The 6,743-nt window shown below is 39.9% G+C and overlaps 1 long non-coding RNA gene across 1 annotated transcript in view; it reads right to left on the bottom strand.

The window, feature by feature from the left end:
- Nucleotides 389-6,743, bottom strand: part of LOC110262921 — a 14,130-nt gene continuing 7,775 nt past the window's right edge. Inside the window, exon 3 of the long non-coding RNA XR_002347934.1 lies at nt 389-510. This is a non-coding gene — a long non-coding RNA (uncharacterized LOC110262921). The remainder of the gene's footprint in view (nt 511-6,743) is intronic.

Genomic DNA, 6,743 nt, shown 5'->3' on the forward strand with positions numbered 1-6,743 from the left:
TTAGTATGTTTTAGTTACTTTTTATTATATTTTTATTAGTTTTTATGCAAAAATCACATTTCTGGACTTTATTATGAGTTTGTGTATTTTTCTGTGATTTTAGGTATTTTCTGGCTGAAATTGAGGGACCTGAGCAAAAATCTGTTTCAAAGACTGAAAAAGGACTGCAGATGCTGTTGGATTCTGACCCTCCTGCACTCGAAGTAGACTTTCTGGAGCTACAGAAACCCAATTGGCGTATACTCAATTGCGTTGGAAACTAGACATCCTGGGCTTTCCAGCAATTTATAATAGTTTATACTTTGCGCGAGATTTGATGGCCCAAACTGGTGTCCAAAGCCAGCCTAAAACTTTCTGGCGTAAAACGTCCAAACTGGCACCAGAATTGGAGTTAAACGCCCAAACTAGCACCCAAGCTAGCGTTTAACTCAAAGAATAGCCTATGCATGAAAAAACTTCAATGTTCAGCCCAAGCACACACCAAGTGGGCCCCAGAAATAGATTTCTGCACTATCTGCACTTAGTTACTCATTTTTTGTAAACCTAAGTTACTAGTTTAGTATAAATAGCACTTTTTACTATTGTATCTGGATTTTGATAAGACTTTTGGAACATACTTTGACTATTGTTCACATTTGGAGGCTGGCCACATGGCCATGCCTAGACTTTTTTTACTTATGTATTTTCTACGGTGGAGTTTCTACACCCCATAGATTAAGGTGTGGAGCTCTGCTGTTCTTCATGAATTAATGCAAGTACTAATTTTTTTTTCTTTCAATTCACACCTACTTCTTCTCCAAGATATACTCTTGTACTTAATTCAGTTAAGTCAGAATGAAGAGGTGACCCGTGACAATCATCCAATCTTCGTTACTCGCTTAGCCAAGATCCGCGTGCCTGACAACCACAAAGCGGTCTACATGATGTTCAACGTAGTCATTGGACGACAGCCGGAGTATATTCTCTTGGATATCTAATACACGAACGATTCCGATAGATTAGTATCTTCGTGGTATAGGCTAGAATCATTGGCAGCATGCCTGGGATCCGGAAAGTCTAAACCTTGTCTGTGGTATTCCGAGTAGGATCCGGGAAGGGATGACTGTGGCGAGCTTCAAACCTGTGAATGTTGGGCGCGGTGACAGTGTGCAAAAGGATCATTGGATCCTATTCTGACGCTAGTGGGAACCGATAGATGATTAACCATGCGGTAGCTGTGACCGGTATTTTTCATCCGAGATGAAAAATCCGACAGTTGATTAGCAGTGCAGAAATCGTAGAGGACCATTTTCACTGAGAGGGTCTTATAGCTTGCCATGGAAGGGAGCACGCATGATTGGAAGAAGGCAGTAGGAAAGCAGAGGCTCAGAAGCAACAAAGCATCTCCAGACGCTTATCTAAAATTCCCACCAATGAATTACATAAGTAACTTTATCTTATTTTATATTTTATTTATATTTTAATTATTAAAACCTCATAACCATTTGAATCCACCTGACTGAGATTTACAAGATGACCATAGCTTGCTCCAAGCCGACAATCTCCGTGGGATCGACCCTTACTCACGTAAGGTATTACTTGGACGACCTAGTGTACTTGTGATGAGCGGATAATTTATACGCTTTTTGGCATTGTTTTTACTTAGTTTTTAGTATGATTTAGTTGGTTTTTAGTATATTTTTATTAGTTTTTAATTAAAAATCATATTTCTGGACTTTACTATGAGTTTTTGTGTTTTTCTATAATTTCAGGTATTTTCTGGCTGAAATTGAGGGAGCTGAGCAAAAATCTTATTCAGGCTGAAAAAGGACTGCTGATGCTGTTGGATTCTGACCTCCCTGCACTCGGAATGGATTTTCTGGAGCTACAGGACTCCAAATGGCGCGCTTCCAATTGCGTTGGAAAGTAGACATCCAGGGCTTTCCAGCAATTTATAGTAGTCCATACTTTGCTCAAGGATAAATGACGTAAACTGGCGTTCAACGCCAGTTCCATGCTGCAGTCTGGCGTCCAGCGCCAGAAACAAGTTACAAGTTGGAGTTCAACGCTAGAAAAGGATCCAAAGCTGGCGTTGAATGCCCAAAACAGCCCTATGCACGTGATTAGCTTAAGTCTCAGCCCCAGCACACACCAAGTGGGCGCCAGAAGTGGATTTCTGCACCATCTATCATAGTTTACTCATTTTCTGTAAACCTAGGTTACTAGTTTAGTATTTAAACAACTTTTAGAGATTTATTTTGGATCTCTCATGACATTTTAGATCTGAACTTTGTACTCTTTGACGGCATGAGTCTCTAAACTCCATTGGTGGGGGTGAGGAGCTCTGCTGTGTCTCGATGAATTAATGCAATTATTTCTGTTTTCTATTCAAACACGCTTGTTTCTATCTAAGATGTTCATTCACACTTCAATATGATGGATGTGATGATCCGTGACACTCATCACCATCCTCAACCTATGAACGCGTGACTGACAACCACCTCCATTCTACCTTCGATTGAATGAATATCTCTTGGATTCTTTAATCAGAATCTTCGTGGTATAAGCTAGAATCTATTGGCAGCATTCTGAGTAGGATTCAAGGATTGAATAACTGTGACGAGCTTCGAACTCGCGAGTGTTGGGCGTAGTGACAGACGCAAAAGGATCAATGGATCCTATTCCGACATGATCGAGAACCGACAGATGATTAGCCGTGCGGTGACAGCGCACCTGGACCATTTTCACTAAGAGGACGGATGGTAGCCCTTGACAACGGTGATCCACCAACACACAGCTTGCCATAGGAGGAACCTTGCGTGCGTGAAGGAGAAGACAGGGGGAAAGCAGAGATTCAGAAGACAAAGCATCTCCAAAACTCCAACATATTCTCCGTTACTGCATAACAAGTATTCAATTCATGCTCTTTTATTTTTCGCAATCCAAATTGATAATTATAATTGGTTTCCTGACTAAGATTTATAAGATAACCATAGATTGCTTCAAACCAACAATCTCCGTGGGATCGACCCTTACTCACGTAAGGTATTACTTGGACGACCCAGTGCACTTGCTGGTTAGTGGTACAAGTTGTGAAAAGTGTGATTCACAATTTGTGCACCAAGTTTTTGGCGCCGTTGCTGGGGATTGTTCGTGTTTGAACAACTGACGGTTTATTTTGTTGCTTAGATTAGGAAAAATTTTTCTTTTTGGTTTAGAGTCTCTTATTATTGTTTTTGGTTAAAATTTTAGAATCCTTATTTTCTCTTTTAAAAAAAAAATTTTTTTTTTCAAAAATTATTTTTTTATTGACTTTTTCTTGTTTGATCTCTGGTTTTTCTCGTTTTGTGATTTTTCTTGTTTTCCTGTGCCTTTTCAAAACATTAGTTTTCAAAAAAAAAATACTTCTTCAAAACAAGTGTTACATTTACTGCCCAATTAGCTAGAGCGTTGGTCTAAGTTCGTGGCAATTTGGTATACTCTTTTCAAAATCTTTTTTTTTTAAAATAATAATTTCTCTATTAAATTTTGTGCCAAACTTTAAGTTTGGTGTTTTCTTGTTGATTTCCCTTTGGTTTTCAAAAATTTTAGTTTGGTTTTCTAAAAATTTTAAGTTTGGTGTTCCTTCTTCATGTTCTTGTGTTCTTGTGAGTCTTCAAAGTGTTCTTGAGTTTTCCTTGTGTCTTGATCTTAAAATTTTTAAGTTTGGTGTTCCTTGGTGTTTTTCCTCCAAAATTTTCAAAAACAAGGAGCATTAGATCTAAAAATTTTAAGTCTTGTGCTATCTTATTATTTTTCTCTCTCCTTCTTAAATTCAAAAATATCTTTTCTCTCTATTTTAAAGCAAATTTTCGAAATTTACCTTTAAAATTCAGATTTTTATTTCAAAATTTAAAACCTTTTTCAAAAATCATCATATCCTTTTCAAAACTCATCTCCCTTTCTCCATCATGGATCTAAGTGGAAATGAACAGTCCAAGAGGACTCTGGGGTCATATGCTAACCCCTCTACTGCTTCATATGGGAGTAGTATTTGCATACCCTCCATTGGAGTCAGTAGCTTTGAGTTGAATCCTCAGCTCATTATCATGGTGCAGCAAAGTTGCCAGTATTCTGGTCTTCCACAAGAAGAACTTACAGAGTTTCTGGCACAATTTTTACCGATTGCTGACACAGTACATGATAAGGAAGTAGATCAGGATGTCTACAGATTATTACTATTCCCATTTGCTGTAAAAGACCAAGCTAAGAGGTGGTTAAATAACCAACCTAAGGCTAGCATAAAGACATGGAAACAACTAACAGAAAAATTCCTGAATCAATACTTTCCTCCAAAACGGATGACACAGCTACGGATGACACAGCTACGGCTGGACATCCAAGGCTTTAAACAAGGAGATAATGAATCTCTTTATGATGCCTGGGAGAGATACAGAGAGATGCTAAGAAAATGTCCCTCTGAAATGTTTTCAGAGTGGGTTCAGCTAGACATCTTCTATTATGGGCTTACAGAAAGGGCTCAGCTTTCTCTAGATTACTCAGCTGGTAGATCTATCCACATGAGAAAGACAATTGAAGAAGCTCAAGAGCTCATTGATACAGTTGCCAGAAATCAGCATCTGTACCTAAGTAGTGACCCTTCCATGAAAGAAGAGGTTAAAACAGTAACTGCTGAACTCAATCCTGCAGAACAAGCTGCTGAATTCAATCAGCAATTAGATTTTCTAACAAAACAGTTAGCCGAATTCAAGGAGAGACTACAAGAGACAAGGATGGCTAATATGAATATGGAAGAACAATTAAAGCAAACAAAGCAGCAGCTATCAAAACAAATAACAGAAGAATGCCAAGCAGTTTAATTAAGAAGTGGGAAAACATTAAATACCCCACCTCAAGGCAGCAGGAAGCCAAGAAATGAGCAAACTACCCAAATTCCATCTGAGGACAGTAAGAGCCCAGGGAAAAATAATTCTGGCGCTAAAACGCCAGAAATTGGGTGGAAGGCTGGCGCTGAACGCTCAAACCATGCTCAGGACTGGCGTTCAACGCCAGAAACAAGTAAGGAACTGGCGTTGAACACCCAAAGGAAGCACAGTTCTGGCGTTCAGACGCCAGGAACAGATGAGGAGTTGGCGTCTAACGCCACTCCAGCTTCCAACCCTGGCTTTCAAATTCCAGTGAGGGATTAGACACCTGCAAGTGCTGATAATAAATCCCTCAAGAAGGCTTCTCAACCTATCTCTGTAGGAAATAAACCTGCAGCAACTAAGGTTGAGGAATACAAAGCCAAGATGCCTTATCCTCAAAAACTCCGCAAAGAGGAGCAGGATAAGCAATTTGCCCGCTTTGCAGACTATCTCAGGACTCTTGAAATGAAGATTCCGTTTGCAGAGGCACTTGAGCAAATACCCTCTTATGCCAAGTTCATGAAAGATATCTTGAGTCATAAGAAGGATTGGAGAGAAACTGAAAGAGTTTTCCTCACTGAAGAATGCAGTGCAGTCATTCTGAAAAGCTTCCCAGAAAAGCTTAAAGATCCTGGGAGCTTTATGATACCATGCATATTAGAGGGTAACTGCACTAAGACAGCTCTATGTGATCTTGGGGCAAGCATCAACCTAATCCCTGCATCCACTATCAGAAAGCTTGGTTTGACTGAAGAGGTCAAACCAACCCGGATCTGTCTTTAACTTGTTGATGGCTCCATTAAATACCCATCAGGTATAATTGAGGACATGATTGTCAAGGTTGGGCCATTTGCCTTCCCTACTGACTTTGTAGTGCTGGAAATGGAGGAGCACAAGAGTGCAACTCTCATTCTAGGAAGACCATTCCTAGCAACTGGACGAACCCTCATTGACGTCCAAAAAGGGGAGATAACCCTGAGAGTCAATGAGGATGAGTTTAAGTTAAATGTTGTCAAAGCTATGCAACATCCAGACACATCAGACGACTGCCTGGGCATTGATATTATTGACTCCCTGGTGGAAGAGGTCCATATGATTGAGAGTCTCGAATTAGAGCTAGAGGACATTTTTAAAGATGTTCAGCCTGATCTGGAGGAACCAGAGGAAATAAAAGAACCTCTGAAAACTCCTCAGGAAGAGGAGAAACCTCCTAAATCCAAGCTCAAACCACTACCACCATCCCTGAAATATGTATTTATGGGAGAAGGTGACACTTTTTCTGTAATCATAAGCTCTGCTTTAGGGCCACAGGAAGAGAAAGCACTAATTCAGGTGCTAAGGACACACAAGACAGCTCTTGGGTGGTCCATAAGTGATCTTAGAAGTCTTCATGGATGACTTTTCAGTATTTGGAGACTCATTTAGCTCCTGCCTTAACCATTTAGCACTTGTTCTGAAAAGATGCCAAGAGACCAACTGGTATGCGAAATTGCTACTCAGGTTGTGAATTGTTGTTCGAAATTGATTCCCTGGCAATGGCACCAAAAAAGGATGCACAGGACCATGGTTTAAACATATCTTCACAACTTCGCATAACTAACCAGCAAGTGCACTGGGTCGTCCAAGTAATACCTTACGTGAGTATGGGTCAAATCCCACGGAGATTGTCGGTATGAAGCAAGCTATGGTCACCTTGTAAATCTCAGTCAGGCGGATATCAAATAGTTATGGAGTTTTTGAAAGTAATTAATAAGATAGGGATAGAAATACTTATGTAATTCATCGGTGAGAATTTCAGATAAGCGAATGGAGATGCTTTTCGTTCCTCTGAACCTCTGCTTTCCTGCTATCTTCATC

The sequence above is a fragment of the Arachis ipaensis genome, chromosome B05, assembly GCF_000816755.2.
Source record: "Arachis ipaensis cultivar K30076 chromosome B05, Araip1.1, whole genome shotgun sequence".
NCBI classification, from domain to species: domain Eukaryota; kingdom Viridiplantae; phylum Streptophyta; class Magnoliopsida; order Fabales; family Fabaceae; genus Arachis; species Arachis ipaensis.